At 45.0% G+C, this 20,136-nt stretch overlaps 1 protein-coding gene across 2 annotated transcripts in view; it reads right to left on the minus strand.

Annotated features, from left to right (window-relative positions):
* The window catches only part of Dpp6 (dipeptidyl peptidase like 6), an 812,759-nt gene that overhangs the window by 588,202 nt on the left and 204,421 nt on the right, over window positions 1–20,136 (minus strand). The gene's annotated exons all lie outside the window — the stretch shown is intronic.

Here is a 20,136-nt window from a genome sequence, read left to right on the forward strand (position 1 = left end):
GTTCCCCACCCTGGCCCCTAGCAGCTCCTCCTTTCCCTTCTCAGCGGGGTACTCAGCTCCAGCCCTGGTGATGGCACCTGGGGAGTTCTGGTCTCAGGGAGCTGGAGGTGGATGCTGGAGGACTCTCAGAACACCAGTTGTCCTGGATGAAGGTTCAGGGCTTGGGTACTCCTAGCTGGACATGGACCGAATGCCCCAGTGAGAGGTTACAGCGCTAGGACTGAGCAAAGAAACCCTAACTGCCGAGGTATCCCGAGGCTTCGCGGCCATGGCTCCCATTGCATCCTCTTTGGGTTGCAGCACACAGCTGCCTTCCGGGGACTCCCAGAGACTCCAACTAATATTGTTCTTCTGCCCTTGGCTGACTTGGGCAAAGACCTCCTGAGAGCCTGGGGTAGGAAGAATGCGGCTGCAGGGCATAGGAGGAGGCAAAGGAAGGAAAGAAGGCCTAGAAAGAGCAGGCACAGGGAAGCACCTGTTCCCAGACCCGCCTTCTTCCCACCCCATAGGATTTCAAAAATTGATTCATTTTCTTCTGAGCCTTTTAAGAAGGGAAGGCCAAGTCTAGAACCGGCGGGAGGACACCTGCGCTAGCTTAGGGCAAGCCTCGGGAGCAAGGCCTTTCAAGGTCCACCAGGCTCCAGTTTGCCTATGTGTAAATACAGGGAAACGCTAAAGTGTTTGGAGGTCAGCAACCTTTCCAAACCTTGTTCCACCCCATTCTGGCACTGAGATGAGTGAGAGGGGAGCCTTGACCCCAGAGTTGCAGCACACAGGGTTTCCAATAACAAACTCATTTTGGTGCATTCGAACGTGCTCGAGTGCCCCCGTGTGGAGAGATGCGCAAACGGTATCTGAGGGTTCCTCTAGGCCTTAGCTGGCGTCTCCCCCATTTGCTTCCTCCATTCTTCCCTGTAGGCTTCTTGTCTTTTGTGGTTCTCTTGCCACCCTTGGGTCTCAGACACTCCACCTCCTCCGTGCCCAGCTCTTTTGTCCCCTGATCCAGCCCTCTGCAGCTGAGCTGCGATGCACCCGTACCACTAAGGTTTGGAACTTGGGAGAGACTCACAGGAATTCTGGCACTTGACCAGAGTCTCTGCTGTCCTCTCCCACGAGTCCAGGGCCATCTTGACTTCTCCCACCACCCAGTGGTGCCCCGCGAACTTCCTCAGCTTCCTGTCCTTATTGAGAATTTTAAAAGCATGGGGGAGGCAGCCCCTCAGTTTTCTCTAACCAGAGCCCAGAGAGAGAGAGAGAGAGAGAGAGAGAGAGAGAGAGAGAGAGAGAGAGAGAGAGAGAGAGAGAGAGAGAGAGAGAGAGACAGAGAGAGACAGAGAGAGAGAGAGAGAGAGAGACGAGAGAGAGAGAGAGAGAGAGAGAGAGAGAGAGAGAGAGAGAGAGAGAGCGCCCTCAGCAGGAAGGAAACTGTGCTGCACTGTGTTGAGAGGAAGGTGTGCTTGCTGCCCTGTGTTGAGAGGAAGGTGTGCTTGCTGCCCTGTGTTGAGAGGAAGGTGTGCTTGCTGCCCTGTGTTGGAACCCTCACCATCCGCCATTCTTTCCAGTCTTTCTCTCCCAAGCTCTTAATGCGCAAGTTGATTTTCGGTGGGAATTTGTCTGCCCATTTTGGGCTCCACTTGTGTTCACTGTGAACAGACAGTCACTAAGCACTCCGGAGACATTTCCCTCTCTGAGGAAAATAAGAAGAGCATGAAGCTGCCTTCCAATCACTACAGGGCTCGCTTTGTGGGAAACCACGAAAAGTCTGCAGTGGGAGAGGTTTGGCTACCATGCCGTAGGATGGCCCACAGAATGCTTTCTTCTAAGGACATGAAACCAAACTCCATTCCCTGTTTAGTAAGTCCTGACTCCCAGCCCTTCACATGAAAGGCTTCTCCGCAAGCCACTTGTAAGGACCAGCCGCACCTTTCAAGGGTTCACATCCACAGCAGCTGAGGATTGTGACATCACTGTGGATGTCCCTTGTGTCTTCCTTATTATATGTGAAGGACATTTGTACAGTTTTACACAAGCAGAAATGACTGTGTATATGATGCTAATACATTTACACAAAATGTAGAAATTTTATAGACTCTCATGTCCAGCACTTTATAGACAAGTGCCTGTTAACCAATATAAACTAATGATAGAATTTTAAAAACTATTTTCATTACATGTATTGCGTCTCCACATGAATATGACCACATCAGCAACCAGAGGTGTCATATCCTCGGGAGCTGCATTTATAGGCAGTTGTGAGCTGCCTGGTTTGGGTGCTTGGATCCAGACTCTGGTCCTCTGCTAGTGCGTGTGCTCAACATGTGAGCCACGTCCCCAAGACTGAACTGTTTGTTTAACGATAAATTCAGTATGTTGATAGCAAAGACATACATCTTCAAGACATATTTTCTTCAGTGAATCTGTAAGTATTCAACTTAAAATTTGGCCAAAGTTTAAAATTACGATTAAATTACTCTAAAAATATAAATCATTCCTACCTAAACATATTGTAAAGCAAAACGTTGTAAGAACTCATAAACAACCAGGGAAAGAATTAAAGTAAAATTTTCTCTCTAGAAAGGAAGATCTGGAGCATGAACAGAAGAAATGGAGAGAAGGGGAGATAGGGAAGAAAGAGGCAGCACCTGGGCAGGATGCGGTGAAAGGAACAGAGCTGGGGAGCTGGAAAGAGGCGCGTGTGTGCAAGGCGTTCCTTGATGCTCCTGGATGTAGGCACACAGAGGAACTGGCCACATTCTTTGACCCTTCACAGTGAGCACAAAGCCCCAGAACCTTTTTAAGGAACGGTTTTTAAGGAATGTGAAGCTGTGAACTTGTGACAATATTGGCACCTACAAATCCAGTCTTCCCCACAACCCCGAGCACACACGTGACAGGGGACATCTAGGGACTGCAATGCTGCATATTAACTCCCCTGAGTGAGATTAAGCAGGTTCATACCGTACCCTAAGAGACATGATGGGGATTTAGAGCATGGGGAACTCCACAGCGTTGACACATAATTAATCAAGTCCGGCCTGTGGAAAACCCTCCTCAAGCACATAAGGAATGAGCTCCTCTGAGGGAGGGAGCCAGGGGCCTTTCGATCAGATCTTAGGGTCTCAGCGTGGCTTTGAGCATCTTATTTGTAAAATAAGAACTACAGGGCAGTTGAGATAGCTCAGCAGGTACACAGGTGCCTTTGCCACCAAGCCCAAGTACCTGAGTATAATCCCTACCATCCCACATAGTAGAAGGAAACTGAGTCGTGCAAGTCATGCCCTGACCTCTGCAAGTATGCCATGGAATGCACACATTCGTACACACACATACTCACACACACACATATACACAAATACACACAAACATACATGCATGCACTCACATGCATGCACACACACACAAACACACACACAATAAACAGATATAATAAAAACATTAAACCATAAAACTCTGAATCGGGAAAAGACGTGACAAACTTTCCTGCCTAGAGGAGCAAACGTGAGGCTTAAACTGCCTTGGAGCCAATGCAGGAAATGCCGTGAGCTTATCTGCGGGCTGCATCATGTCAGATTTGAACTCCTCGTTGCTGTTTAAAGCCGGGGTCCACCTGGCTTCCGATTGCATCTGTGTATGCTAGAACAGATCTACAAACAAACATGACAATCATCGAATCCAGCAGATGCTACAGGATATTTTCAAACTGACAACAAAGGGAGCTTGGAAGACTTGTACCCTTCTTGACTACTAATATTGGAGATAGAAAATGGCCACCTTTGTGCACCCAGAAGGCAGGTCCTTCTTGAAGCCCTGGGCATCTGTATCTTTGACCATCTATAAATCGGGATGAATGAAACAAATATCTGATAATCCACAAAACACAGTGTTTTTTTTTAAAAAAAATGAGAAACACATTCTTAACTCTGAACCCAACCCTCCCCCACCTCCTGTAGTACACGCACTTCTGCTATGTGTTCATCTGTTTTTGCAAGAGGACCACTAAGGACGCACTGAGCTGTAGGCTCTGCATAGACTTCAAACAAGGACTGCATAGTGCATATATATACATATATATGCATGTGTATATACACATATATATACATATATACACACATACATATACATATGCACACACACACAAGAATCAGTAAATTCTGCACTTAGAAAAACCTCCAAGGTAAAAGAAAATTGAATTATTTTCTAGCTATTCAACATATCAAATATTAATATGTTTTAAAGGAAAACATTTATTTTAACTCAATAAAACTTTCTATGAAATCAATAAAGTTTTAATCTACTATCCTCATGTTTTCTGCATTTTAGTAATGCTTTCTTCAACTCCCGTATTTGAAGAGAAGAGGATTAGGGAGGAAAAAAAAAGAGACCTCAACACAGTTGACTACACAACTCTAATTGCAAGTCATTTATCTCTGGTGGTATGGTTCATGTTTAAGGCAAGCCACCATTTCCATATTCAAAGCCAAGACAGACTTGAATGTTATTTAGGGAATAGTCTCTCACCTTCAATAGTCTCAGGGATGTGACCCTCGCCTGACCCTTTGACCTTGGGACTGACCTTGGCCCATGATGCAGTCAGAGGCCAGGTAGACACCTGTGTCACTGAACATCAGTGCCATCAGTACACTTGTCCTGTTAGCTGCCACCTGGACCTGGACCTGATTCCTAAGCTGCGGCCACGCCATGCAGTTGGGAAGCACAGAGCAAAGGCGTCTAACTGAGCCTAGTCTGGTCCAGCAAAAGCCTGGTTCATTAGTGTCTCGAATAGCTTCTTATGTAATCAGCTGACCTCGGGGGTAATTTGTTACACAGCCTGCCATGACTCTTAGCTAAACAACAGCAACAGTTCCTGCAAGTGTTTCGCCTCTTGGCTCAGAAAGTACTGAATGCCTACAATGTGCTGTGTGTGCTGTGTTGTGAGGTGGGAGTGATGAAGCTGCCCCCGTTCAGACCAGTCGACAGGCCTCACAAGCACGGGGTGAATCTATACACGTGTGGACTCTCAGGCTTCCCTGAAAAGAGAGAGGCAGCCTCTCCCATCACAGTTGCAACGTTGTGGCTCATCCAAGGATAACATTATCAGAAGATGGCTTCCAGACCCTCCTGGATTATAGGTGTGTTCTTTGCAGAGCCTGGCTTTCTATAGTGTGGCCATCAGACAGCGTTTTCAACCCACTGAGGATTGTGTGTCGGGGGGAGATTGCATTGCCCATTGGCCTCCAATGTGGACATGTTAGGAATACAGATTCTAGGACCCTGCCCATTCTAGACCTGTCCCAACGGAGAGCTGGGACTGCAAGCCTGAGTGAGATCCATACTGAAACAGCCCTCTGTGGATACCTGGTGCACACGCAAGGGTGAGAACTGCTGACCTAGAATAACACACTTGGGCCATTCTCTGCATGGGGCCAAGGCATCCTGAAAGAGCCTCCAATCCAAGTGTTTCACTTCCAGGAACTTATACTTTAGAGGTTCCAGTAAGGATTCTCCTTGGTGGGGGGGTAGGGGGATGGGTGTGTGTGCTTAAATATTATCTATCTATCTATCTATCTATCTATCTATCTATCTATCATCTATCTATCTATCTATCTATCTATCTATCTATCTATCTATCTATCTATCTATTGTGTGTGTGCACATGCGTGCATGTGCATGCATGTGTGAATGTGTGCCTGTGGAGGTCAGACAACAACTTGAGGGAACTAAGATGTCTTTACTCACTGAACTATCTAACCAGTCTAGGGAAAGAAATTTTCAAGAACCCAAAAGAAGAGCTCCTTCCTCATTGTTATGGGGTGAGCTCAGCAGCTTATTCAAAGCCACGCTAGAATGGAGGACGTGTCTGGATGTTGTCTGTCCTTGAGCTGACCCGTCCTCTGTAAAAGGAAAGATTCCATTGGTGCTTCTCTCCAGAGACATTTTGACATTGTGTTTTAACAAAGAACCTCTCCCATCTTGCCAAAATGCATACAATTTGGCAGAGAGCTCTGCAGAACCACAAAGCGGGGAAAGGCCTTACTTTCAAAAACTGATTCCATAAAAAGCCCTCAGCACCTCTGCCTTGGCCTTGCTACTTAGTTAAAGCAATAAAGAAAACCTGTCCTTAATTTAAAACCGATAAATTTAATAAACATATTTAAGTTGAAAACCGACTTCTGTGAACTTAATTTTCCTAAACCCGCTCCTTTAAAGTCCATTAAAATGTTCATTATAAAATCCATCTTATTTTATTTTTCACTGTCACTTGGGTGCATTGCAATTTCCCATGGCACTTACCAACAGGTTGAAAAATGGGCTGGTGCCCTCTGGAATAGCTTAGTATATTTTCTTGAAATTCCAAGCACTGCATAGACAGAGGTGGTCTATATTAAGTACCTAGTGTAAACACCCGCATTTGTGAGCTAGTTGTGAAGCACATGTAATCTGCGTGCCGTCACACCCTCTAAGAGCTAAGAGCTGCCAGCTCTTAGCCTGACTCATGCGCATGTGGGCGCCTGACAGGAGAGACGGTGGCTTCTTGTTAATGAAAACAGATTCTATTATGAACAATAAAACCGAAACGAAGCTGCCCGTTTCTTGTGGGTAATTCAATCCCTGCGGACTGAAACCCCATCCATTCTACTCCACCCGCTGCTCAACAATTTCTTCCTCATAAAGGTTAAAACTGATTTGTCTATACAGCTAATTGCATTTCAAATCATAGTAATTTGGAGCACAAAAAAGTAATTCCCCTTACAATGACTTATATTTATATTTTGCTTGACAGGTAAGCAGAAATTGCCTGTTGGTGAAATAAATCCATTAGTCATGTAAGCCTGCAGTTTGAGCAGCTCTTTTCCTCGCTGGCCGACGGCAACAAGTGGACCCAGTCTCTACTACAATAGGCTGAGGTGGGTCCCATTTCTTCCTTGCCTCTTGATTTGAGTTCCCGATAGGCCCTATTACCTCCCTCCTCTCAGCATCCCGCCCATAATCACTGCCATTACATCTCTTTATAACCCAACAATACTCAAATTGCATCATTTATGCAGTCTTTTTCATCTCTGTGGGGGAATTCGGGTAAATTAATGCCTGCAAAGGACTTCGAAGGATTTCTTAGCCTTCTTGGGATAAAAGAGGTAGCAGTACAAAGCCATATTTACAACTGCCTTTCAGGGCTCTCAGAGTCAAGTTCAACTCCAAATGAGAAGGAGATGACAGGTTGTGTCATCAGGGGTGCGAGGTTTTCTATTAAAGATAGCCAGATCATCAAGCATCTTTTTGAATAGGAAATTTATCTTTGTAACATAACATTATCATACCCAAAAGACACACATGGGATGGAATACAGAAGTTGTAAGTATTCTAAGACGAAACACAAAAGTACCAACAAGCTGACTAGGTATACACCCGACTCCTGGCGGCCTGTGGACACAGTCACAGACACCCAAATAAATGATAGCTCGCAACAAGTGCTGGCTGAATGCTTTAGTCTCTGTTCACACCTGGACGGTATTAAGTCGTCAAATTACAAAGGGAACTCCAGGCACCAAACTCAACAAGTAGCTTCTGGTCTCCTGGGAAGGCAGCCTGCTGGGAGTTCGCCACAGAGTAACACACAGCCACTTAAAATGATAGCATCTCAAATGTGCAGAGCATCCCAGGAGTAAGTCACACCCAGCCTTGGTTTCTATCCTGGGTGAAAGTGGAGTGATGTAATGTCTTAAACGGTTTATGTGGCTATCAGGGGAGGCTTACAGGAATCCATCCATGTTCTTCTACCTCACAGTGCTGTCTTTAATTACTTTAAAAATATTTTATATGTAAGTGTGTGTGTGTGTGTGTGTGTGTGTGTGTGTGTGTGTGTGTGTGTGATGGCTATTCTTGGTTGTCAGTTTCACTACATCTGGAATTAACTAAAACTAGAAGAATTGGGTACACCTGTGAAGGATTTTTTTTTAATTAAATCATTTGAAGTGGGAAGACCCACTTTTAATTTGGATTTTTTTGAGGTGGGAAGATAAATCTTTAATACGGATCTTTGGAGGAGCAAAGACACACCTTTAATATGGGCTGGGCCACACCTTTAATCTGCTGCCAGTCTATAAATAGAAAAAAAAACCAAGGAAGAAGGAAACTTCATTCTTTCTGTCTGCTTGCTTTTGCTCTCACTGGCCGAGTCCTTCCCTTCACTGGCATTAGAGCCTACTTCTTCAGGGTTCTAGAGTACACTGAGTATCCGCTGAGACATTCAGCTTCATAGATAAACAGCTACTGGATTCTTGGACCTTCCATTAGTAGACAGTCAATATTAGACTAACTGGACCACAGCCTGTAAGTCATTCTAATAAATCCACTTTATATATATATATATATATATTCTTTCTATCTGTTCTGTTCCACTAATACGGTGTGTGTGTGTGTGTGTGTGTGTGTGTGTGTGTGTGTGTGTGTGTGTGTGTACTTGAGTGCATATGATCACAGAAGCCAGAAGAGGGTGCCAGATCCCTTGGCACTGGTGTTTCTAGATGTTGTGACTCCTATGATAGGAGTGCCGGGGAAATAAACTTGGGTCTTCAGGAAGAGCTGCAAGTGCTTTTGCCTGTTGAGCTCTCTCTCCAGCCCACTGTCCTCAGGCTTTGAGAAAACTACATTCATCACCGTGCTCCATGTGATCTTGGTTTGTACCCTCCAAAGAAGGAGGCTGGAGAGACCTTCAGCTGCCCTCTCCCCATCACAGATTCTTCAGGTTCTGGTTCGTATGAATGTTTTGTTTCTGGTATTGGTTAGACCCACCTTCTCACGGTGGATGGGTTCTAGAAAGAAAGCATGGTCGGCTCCCCGGCCTTAGAGCTGCTGTGGACAGTATGCCCTGGAAAGCTGGGGTGGACAGTATGCTCTGGAAAGCTGAGGTGGACAGTATGCTCTGGAAAGCTGAGGTGGACAGTATGCTCTGGAAAGCTGAGGTAGACAGTGTGCTCTGGAAAGCTGGGGTGACTTACTGGATGGCAACTTTGAAGAACCAAAACTTTTATTTTGCTCTCCAAAATCAAGATGTGAATATATTCCTGTGGACATGATTCACACGATCCTCACTCAGTGCCCACGCACAGATACCCACTTGTGTGCCTTCTTGTCTGTCCATCAAGAAGAATGTCTATCCTCAAGGAAGATGGCCCTCTTAACTTATGAGAACTTATTTTTCTAGTTGGCTGTTATAACCAGCTTCCCCCCTAGTAATGTGGGGCTTTCTTTTTTATACACAGCACTCAGTCTATCCCTTCCTCCTGGTTTTCTGAACATACTTGTGTAGGGATGTGATTCTCAGAGTCACACAGCCCCTTAGAGACCACAGGAAGAAGGGACACATGCTTGAAACCATGTAGACCTAAAACTCAAAGTTTTAGGACCTTTCCACCCAGCACAGAGATTTGGGATCTGACCCTTTAGTCAGGAACCATCACATAAACTCTTGCCTCATTGCAGTCTTGGCTTGGCCCTGGGTTTTCTATTCAGACTATGAGGGTGTAAGTGTGGAGGGCCCTAGCAGGGTTATTGACTTGAGATCTTCAGATTACATGAACAAGGGGCAAGGATGGATACTAACTTTAACTTCCAGAAAATACTATGGTCATATGTAGTTAATCTTCCAAACCAAATTATCCCCCCCCCCCCAATTTAGGTGGCCAATACCCTTAATTCTGGGGAAAATAGCTTCCGTTTGAAGCCTTCCTCTTGGTTAGGGTACATTCCCTCATCTGGAGCATGTGAGAGGAAATGGAGGCCAAAAGTCTCTTACCTATTCTCGGGGACAGGAACAAGGTTTGTGTGTACGCTGCTAGCATAGAGCTTTTGAAGCACAGAGGAATGCCATCCAGTCCTGAACAGGGACAGGACAGAGTGCAGAGGGAGGGCCCAGTGACTCAAGAAGAGCACCATGGCTTTCCCAACTTCTCTCTGTGCTCATGGATGACAGCAACTCGCAGACATCACGAGAAAGGTTTCTTTGTGCAGTGGTTGGCAGTTGATGCAGAAGCTCACAACTGGTCAGTATCTAGAGAAGAACCAACTGTAGAGTGTGTGGCCACACGTGAGACATGTATACCACTGCTCCTCCACCAGAGGCTTGGGGACCACAGAGGGGGAGGAGTGGAAAGACTGGGAGGACCTGGGCATGATGGGAGCACTGCATCCACGAGCTCACAACAGCTGCCGTCTGCATAAGATCTGCATGAGATCAAGCATGGAGGACAAAGGGCTTCATGTGTCTCCACCTCTGATTTAGGAGCTATGGCCAGATGATGGTGGTTCTTTTTTTTTTTTTATTTTTTCAGGGATGGGTCATTTTTTTTTTTTTGCAACTCTGACAGACTGGCCATTTTATCAGTTACTTGTCTGTCCATAACTAGAAGCAGCTTAAAGAAGGAAGGGTTTATTTGGGCTTACGGTCACTTCAGAGTAATAGGAGTCCATCATGAATGGGAAGCATGGTAACAAGAGGCGCAGGTGCGCGTGGCAGCAGAACAGGAAACTGAGAGCTCACATTTTGAAGAGCAAGAATAGCGAACACAATAGAAGTAGGTGTTTTACCCCTCAAAACCCTTTCTCAGGGACTTACTTTCTCCCGCGGCTGTTCTGCCTATAACTCTCCAAACAGCGCCACCAACTAGAGACCAAGAGCTCAAGTGCTCAAGCTGTGCAGGACAGTTCTTATTTAACCCACTAGAACCAAGCTGGAGCACAGCTCTTCTCAAACTGTGGGATGAGACCCCTGTGGGGGCGGTCAAGCAACTCTTTCACAGGGGTTGCCTAAGACCACTGCTTATCATATATTTACATTATGATTCATAGCAACAGCAAAATTAAAGTTAAGAAGTAGCAGGGAAAATAATTTTATGGTTGGGGTCACCACAACATGAAGAACTGTATTAAAGGACTGCAGCGTTTAGGAAGGTTAAGAACCACTAGCCTATTATACAGCTCTATACCCAGGAATATTAACTGTATTGGAAGCACAAATTGGAACCAGTGGGTCCTACAGAAATAGAAGACACAGAGTTAAGAGGGGTTTACTTTTAAGGTATTGGGTGGATCTGGTAGGAATTTGAGGTATCTGTAGTCAATGTTATCAAAATGCATTGAATGCAAAAACAAAATTCCATAAACAGCTTGATCTATCTATCTATCTATCTATCTATCTATCTATCTATCTATCTATCTATCTATCTTACATTTATCAACACTCTAGACTTTTCAGACATATAGTCTCTGTGCCCCTAAAGAGGCTTCTAGTGTAAATGATTCAGATCTTGACATGGTGTCATAAAAGCTTATTTGACATGTAATTCAATCAGGTATGTCCAACCTGTGGCTCATGGATGCATAACCCAGGATAGCTATGTATGCATCCCAGCATACTCGCAAACCACAATGTCATGCTGCAGTGTCTAAAGTGTGGACACCTCTGCTATATCAAGACTGTTGAGAGCCACAAGAAGACATCGCGGTCCTGAAATGTCCTGCCAGTGAACAGCAGGCAGGCCAGGCAGGCCTCCAAACACCTGTTATCATAATGAGTATCCAGACAATGGAAAAACCCCAGCTTGGGTGGCTGTACACAGACTACTGCACCCAGTGTATCTAGGAAGAAACTGCTTTCAACACATCTGTTTTTAATATTTCCTAAGTATACGTCATTTTGGAATTGTATATGGGAGAAAAAGGAGGAGATGATTTTTAAGGTCTTTGCCTTGAACATGAATTTTGCTCCTTATTTCATATTTGTTGGCCTTGGTTATTTCCATAAGGGTTCAAGCCACAAAGCAGAGTCAGTCGACACAGTTTTGGATTCAAAGGCCCTCCAGAGAGTGTGGTGTCGGGAAGAACAGTGGGGATGTTGGGCTATAGGGTGCAAGTCTGTGTTCTGCAGCCTTTCATGGCTGTTGGACCTGCGTGCTGTTTGTTCTTTGCATTCATCCATATGAAGAATATGAGTCTGTGAAGCATGATTAATAAAAACTCAGAGAGAGAAATTGGAGATCAACCTGAAGATCTGAAAAGCAAAGCAGACAACCACTGGCTCTTACCTTGACCTCAGTCTGAAATGGGATCCTGCCTCCAGGAATCTCAGAACAAGACTGTGTGTCTCATTTTATATTCCTCTCTAGGACTAGGATTAAAGGCATGCGCTACTGGGATTAAAGGCATGTACCAACCAATTTCTATGGCAACTGGTGTGTTACTGGGATTAAAGGTGGGTATTACCATAACTGGTCTGTAAGGCTGACCAGTGGGGCTGTTTTACTCTCAGATCTTCAGGCAGTCTTTATTTATTATTAATTATTCATCAAGGCAGGGAGGAGATAAATCCATTTCTCATAGTCTCACAGTCTTTTCCCTGGTGCTTCCCTTCCCCTGTGCTTCTTCCTGCCCCAACTCCATCAGAAACCTCTACAGGGGTAGCATCCCTGTCATTACAGCCCAACAATCAAACACACACTCCACACTCTCTCAGCTTTTCATGTTGATGTACCTCTGATGAATTCACTCATCTGTGAAAAGCAACCAAACACAAGCAAAACAAATAAAAACACGGGAGTCACCTGAAAGCAGCACTCCCCGAACAAGGAGGAATTCTGAGCTGGATGCTGCCACTTGAGGGTGCTGTGGGAGTTCAGAAATGTGAGTTCATTCAGGCTGAGAGCCCCGACTGCCTAAGTGCCACCCTTCCCTCAGATCACACCATGTCTGTGTCCAGCTGGTCACACAGGCAACAAGACAGCCTGTCAGACTAATTCTTACTGAAAGGAAGACTATTTACAGGTGTTTGCATGCCTGGGGAAGTATTCAAATCAAGTCACTGAATAAGCCAATTCTGCTTTCTTGTTTATTGAAAGATGAGGTATCCGGAAGAGGACTGATAACAGTCTTAATGTCTCATCAAGATGCTCTGCCCTGTGAATGAATTATACAATTGAGTTTGGAACTTTGTGGCTCAGAAAGGGTCTTGGATGGTTTTAATTTTTTTTTTTTTTTTGTATTCACTGGACCATTGGTGGGTGGGATTCAGAGCTGGCTAGAGGAGGTGGGGTGAGCAGTGACGTCTTTGCTGGAAATGAGGATATTCTTGGATTTAAAACAAGCTTTCTTGGATCTGGACTGGTTTCCCCTTACAGATTAAAAGACAAAACAAAAAAGGAGGAGGGGGAGGAAGAGTTGGACGTGGATGTGGGGAAAACTGACTCAGAGAAAATGGTACATAAATTCAGGACCCTGGAGAGCGACCTGGATGGCCACACCTACCACCAGAGAATGCCTCTTCAGAATCTGGAAAAAGCTTATTGGTTCATTTTTGAAAAAGCAAACAGATCTACAGATTTCTTTAAAAAGTGTGTATCATGTCCTATGATCTGGAATGTACCAGCAAAGCCGGACATTAAGGGGACCATCAAGAGCCTTCAAAAGGGCACAGACTTTGAACCAGGGAACAGTTGTTCAGATGAATAAAAGCAGATTCCGCTTGGAAGTAGCTTTATCATGCCACATCATTCATATTCCCTCTTATTTATTAATTTAAAAGTTCCTCTGGTGAAGGTGTTAGAACTTGAGGTTCCCACCAAGGTCTCTCTGAACAGGGCGGTGCACTGGAAAGTCTCCACCCATCACCACCTCCCCATTTCCTCTGTGAAGAAGCTTCCTGGAAGCACATACCAGAAAGCTATGTGACTGGATGTCCGGGTGGTGTGCTGACAGTCTTCCCTGAAGCACCGTTCAGAACCACCTCTGATTTGTTTAAAACTTTTACAGTAATTCGTCTATTGTTGACAGCCTCGTATTTGTATACAATGAATTCTAATTCCTTCTGTCCCCCTTACACTGAACTTCTGTTCCACCAAAAGGCGTGTGTGGTGTGTGTGTGTGTGTGTGTGTGTGTGTGTGTGTGAGAGAGAGAGAGAGAGAGAGAGAGAGAGAGAGAGAGAGAGAGAGGAGGAGGAGGAGGAGGAGTTTAATTATGACTGCCTACATGAACATGGGTGGCTTGTATTTATTTACTGGCACACGGGCAACTGAACAGTGGCCACACTTGAGGAAAGTGACATCCCCTTCCAGCAGTCATTAGCTGCCAATAGTCCCTCAGCAAGGCAAAATCTTAGGAATTTTTAAGGAAATCAATCAATCTTTTGAATCCCTTACCACGTCTCAAAGATCACACTGTTGGTTATTTACCTTGTGTAAATGGTTCATGCAGTCATGAAACACACCTTTTTTTTATCATTTCCTGTGTCTTTTCATATTCTAGAGTCTTTTAGGAAACATTGTATCTGAATGAAGTTCACATCAAAAGCTCTGTGATGTTCAGAGCAGGAAAAGGTTCATCGTGCACACTGATCTTCCAGCATCTTTCCCTGAGGCTGTGGGATGGATGATGGGCTCTAGAACCTATGCAGCATGGCACTGCTGAGTGACACTGGGACACTGGCCAGAAGGAGAAACTACTATAGCATCTTTCACTAATGGGGATCCCAAGCCACTGGAAGGACCTGTCAACTCTGGAATCAGCATATAATCCAGGAGTGAGGCTTCCCTATGAGGAAGATTCCAGTCATCTAAGCTCCTGGCCAGAAACTGCCCAACTGCCTAGACCCAGAGATTGAAGAACAGACATTGGATAAATGAAGGTTTTAGGCTGTCACAACAAAACCCACAACTCACGAAAGCAAGTCTGGGTGGACTCCATGTGTGAGAACTGAAGCCAGGGTGAGCGTCTCTGAATTTGCCATCGTGTGCTTTACGAGAGATTGGCTGGCTTCTTAATACCCTTGACTCACAAGCTGAATATCAAAGGCAGATAGTTTCCATCTTAATCAATCAAAACATGTTATGATAACATGAACAACTGAGTGGAATTCTGCCATGGGACCCTGATTCATCAAGGAAAAGTACCAGGCACACAGGTAGGATGGTCACCGAGCCCTCTTGTGCTTCCCAACCTGCAGGCTTGAAAATATTCTAACCCCATCACAAGATTAATAGAGTGAGCAGACAAAGGGCTTTCCTGTAGGATTTACAAATATTTTGCTGGTAAGGCCATCTGTCCCTGGGAAGCTCAGTGTCTTATAGAAATGAGTATTGCACGATGCCAGTTATTATAGGAAGCAAACTCCCTTGGTTGTTTATCTCCCCATAATAGATTAATGCTGGTGCTACTGAATAGAGGCTAGAAAAAACGTTTTACACATTTGGAATTATTTCATACGGGTGTGTGCCTAGTAAGCACATTATACAGGTTCCTCTTTGTCATGATGTTAGACTATTCCTTTTACAATGTCTGGAGGACTGCCAGGCTGTGTGTGTCTCTGCACACCTTGGAGGCAGTCCTCGGCAAACCATTTTAGAAGGAGCCGTTGACTCCTTATGCTATACTCCACCCGTGATGCCATTCTGATGGCTAAGAGTTGCTTTTAACTCCAGCATCACTGATTCTGCAAAAATACTCTACAATCCCTACTCGAAGTGCTCTCTGTGAATCCCTGGGAGATGCTCATGGCTCCAGGTAAAAAGTCTAGGGTGCCAGCAGGAAGTCCTGGGAGGTTTCATCATTGCTGCCATACAACGACTGGTCCAGCAGACATCTGAAAGCCGTGTGTCAGAGAAAGCAGACCCGCAGGCTATGCACAAGCTGAAGTCCCTTCCCAGTGTGTCTTCCATGCCCCAAGCCAGCTGCTGCCTCTCTGGCTCCTGAGCAGGCTGGGGCCATCTTTCGGCCCTTACCACATATATCTTTTGGCCTGACTTGCTCACTGACTCTGCAATTGGTGTGACTTTCCATTGAGTGTGTGGATTTTCAAATGTCTGCATCAAGGCTCAAATCAAACTGCCCGGAGAAGACAAAGACCCAACAGAATGATGTTCAAGTTTTGAACATTATTCACAAATAAACTGCTTCTTGGTTTCTTTTTGCCTTGGGATACAATTGCTGCTGTGGCTGCAGATGGCTGGGTACACTCGCCAGTGATGTGCCTGTCAGGACCCAAGATCCTCAGGGCTCTCGGCTACGCCATGTAGGTCGTGATTGCTTCTGTCACTATGTTGTCTTACTGTACATTACTGGCTTCCTGTGGACACTGGAATGCTGCAGGTGGACATGGTATCATAATTCTGTTCAGAAATGTTATGTTTTGGGGGAAAACAACTCTTGCCAGGGGCGGCAAAATATTCAGTATGTGGGGGACATTTGTAATTTCTTCTCTTGCTCCCTGAATCAGGGTCAAAGTGATACCTGGGTGTCAGGTGCATGTAAGTCATCTGAGCCGGGCTCTTCCTACAGCTCACACATGAAAGACAGGACCCAGTATCCGATTAATTCACAGAAAAAAGAATAAAAATTCGCCAATTCATAGGCTCAAGAGGAATGCAGGCAAGACATCTGAACTCAATTCCTCTAATTTTTACCACTGGAGAATGAGATTTCTGGGTCAGATAGATAGACCAGCAGGTCAAAGTACTTTCCATAAAGGCATGGAGCATGACTAATAAACCTCAAAGACAGAAATTGGGGTCCAACCTGAAGACCAGAAAAGCAAAGCAGCCAGCCACTGGCTCTTACCTCAATTTCAGTCCAAAAATGGTGATCCTGCCTCTAGGAATCTCAGAATGAGACTGTGACTGAGAGCTGTCTCCTCCCATTTTATATTCCTCTCTACAGCTGAAATTAAAGGCATACCTATGGGATTAAAGGCATGCACCACCTGGTTTCTATGGCAAACTAGTGTGGCTATTGGGATTAAAGGTGTGTGTTACCACTGCCTGGTCTGTAAGGCTGACCAGTGGGGCTGTTTTACTCTCTGATCTTCAGACAAGCTTTATTTATTAAACTACGAATGAAATGCCACTGCAAAGGCGTGATGACCAAATTCAGCCCTTGGAACCCGTATTAAAAAGCCCAATGTGGTGCTATATACCTGTATTCCAATATTTCTACAGCAAGTCTGGAGGCAGAGAGGAGACTCCAGTCAGCTTGTAGGCTTGCAGTATATAGAGTGCCAGAAACAAAACGAGAGATTCTCACTCAGGATGGAAAGCTGGATGGACCAGTGATGAAGAGCAGGAGCAGCTCTTTCAGAGGATCCAGGTTCAGCTCTCAGCGCCATGACAGGCAGCTCATAACTACCTGTGTAGCTCTAAAACCAGGTTCAATGCCATCTACTGATTTCTGCAGGTACCCTCACTCCCCCCCCCCTCTCTCTCCCTCTCCCTCTCCCTCTCCCTCTCCCTCTCTCTCTCTCTCTCTCTCTCTCTCTCTCTCTCTCTCTCTCTCTCTCTCTCTCTCTCTCACACACACACACACACACACACACACTAATAAACACTTAGGGACTGTAGAGATGACTTAGCAGTTAAGAGCACCTACTTCTCTTTCAGAAGATTAGAGTTGGTTTCCAGAACCCACAACTCAGAACCCAGAAGCTCAAAACTCTCCAAAGTAGTTCCAGGGTACCCAAAGACCTCTTGGAACTCCAACAGCACCCAGCATGCATGTGATGCAGTTACCTATATGCAGGCATAACACTCATACACCTTTAAAAACTATATATGAGGAAAAATAATTTTGTTTAACAATAGATCCTACTTCAGAACAAGGTGGAAGATGAAAACTCACCCCTGAAAGCTACCCTCTTACCTCTACATGTATGCCAGGGCTCCTGTATCCTTTGACACTGATAATAAGTAAAGCAAAAAAAATTATGATAAAATAAAAAGTGATTAAATATGCTTCAGAAATCCCTTTGAAGACTAAGCAAGTTATCACATGCTGAGTATAGGAGCATCACCTCCCATGGTCATCAGTAGAGCTAACAGGTACCACCTACTGCAGATATGAAAGGTGCAAATGGCATCACTGTGGCCTTGACCTATAGACACGACGTACGGACATAATCTCGATATATCCTGGCGAGATGAGATTTTAAACCTCTAGTCTGCTGCCTCTGCTGGAAATATCTGTTTCCTGACATTTTCACGCACCCCACACAGCCTTCCTGGGTGTGCCAAAGTGCACTGGTGTTTTTCGAGATAAAAGTGTGATGTGCAGTTATTGAATTGGTACCCACAGATGAAATTCCCACACCAGAGGTTGGGTATCTTAATTCCCGGGCTTACTACTTCCATCATAAGGAAGTTCCACAAGGAAAACACTAACAAATGAATTTTTTTTTTTGTGGGGCAGGAAGAAAAGTAAATTAGTCATTTAAGAAAGGCATTAATTACTTCAGGATATGTCATTGGTTCATTATCTGTAAGGAATGAAGGATTCACATAATTTTGTTTGTTTGTTTGTTTTGAGACAGGGTCTCTCTATATAGGCCAGCCAGTCTTAGAACTTACTATGTAGACCAAGTTGGCCTTTAACTCACAGAGATCCACCTGCCTCTCCTTCTCAAGGGCTGGGATTAAAGGCAGGAGCCACCACACCTGATTCAGATCCACATAACTTACAAGGAAAGCCAAAGTCATTACTACCACAGTATTCTCACCACAAACACCAAGCGATGGACTGTAGTGTGCAATTTACACATTGTACTTCAAGCCCAAAGGCGGCTTTGTTTCAGGACCATGTCATGAGTCCTTTCTCCTCTGTCATTCAGAGAACATTCCTTGTCCATCAAACCTAATGATTGCTTGGGATTTATGTCTCCCCAAAGCAAGGATAAAGACTCTTTGAGAAACAAGGTTTCAGGACAGACAAGGCTGTCAGACCTTAGAGCACAGAGAGGCTTCTGGGTTGAGGGATGATCAGAGCGGCTGGAAGGATGCTGTACCCCCACTTTGGAGAAAGCTGTCCCTTTCAACCCAAACTGGCAAGATGGGTCAAAGTATTAGGGGATAACTCTCTCCACTTTGTTCAGATGAGCCATTTTGATCTTCAACTAGGTCAAAGACCCAGGGGGAAAAAAGCCAAATGAGCATAGATGATGGAACCTTACACACCAGCGAGCAGCAGAGGTGCAATGGCTCAGGTGGTACATACACAAGGATGGGGTATTGGTCCTTTGCTGGTTCCAAGAGCCAGGTAGCATCAATATGGCACTCCATCATGGAGATGGTTGGTGTGAGAGTGGATGGATGATTTCAGAAGCGAAAGGGAACAGGAGGGTGTCTTAGTTACTTGCTTTTGTTGTTAATCTGATTAGCATTATGAACCAAAGCAACTTGGGGAGGAAAGGGTTTATTTGGCTTACACATACCGAGTCACTGTCCATCACAGAGAAAAGCCAAGGCAGGAACTCAAGGCAGGAACCTGGAGGCAGGAACTGAAGCAGAGGCCATGGAGGAGCACTTATTACTGGCTTGCTTACATGCCTTTCTCAGCCTGCTTTTGATGCCATGAAGGACAGCCACCCAACCCACAGTGGGCTTGGCCTTCCCGTATCAACCATTGGTCAGGAAAATGACCCATAGACTTGTCTACAGGATAAACTAAGGGGAGGGTTTTCTCAGTCGTGGCTCTTCCAGTTGATTCTAGGCTGCGCCAAGTTAGTGTAAACGAACCAACACAGGTGATGAGATGTATTACATCATCCGTATTAGGCCGTGAATAGTAACAAAAAAGCTAGATGGGTGCTACATGGTGAAGCCATATGTGTAAAGACCCAGTACAGAGTACATCTTGACTCAGATCAAAAGTCATCTCAAAGTCAGACAGACAATTACACACATACACAAACACACACAAACACACACACTGAAAGGGAGGAAGGAAGTAGACTGTGGTGGTTTGAATGAGAAATATCCCAGTGTGTAGCAGCATTAATAAAAACCCAGAGACAGAATGTGGGGTTGAACCTGAAGGTCAGAAAAGCAAAACAGCCAGCCACTGGCTCTTACCTCGACCTCAGTCCAAAATGGTATTCTGCCTCCAGGAATCTCAGAATGAGATTGTGTGTGAGAGCTGTCTCCTCCTGTCTTCTATTCTTCTCTAGTGCTGGGATTAAAGGCATGTACCACCCAATTTCTATGGCAACTAGTGTGGCTACTGGGATTGAAGGTGTGTGTCACCATAACCTGGTCTGTAAGGTTGATCAGAGGGGATTGCTTCACTCTCAGATCTTCAGGCAGTCTTTATTTATTATTAATTGTGCATTA

Source organism: Microtus pennsylvanicus, chromosome 21, assembly GCF_037038515.1.
Source record: "Microtus pennsylvanicus isolate mMicPen1 chromosome 21, mMicPen1.hap1, whole genome shotgun sequence".
Classification (NCBI taxonomy): domain Eukaryota; kingdom Metazoa; phylum Chordata; class Mammalia; order Rodentia; family Cricetidae; genus Microtus; species Microtus pennsylvanicus.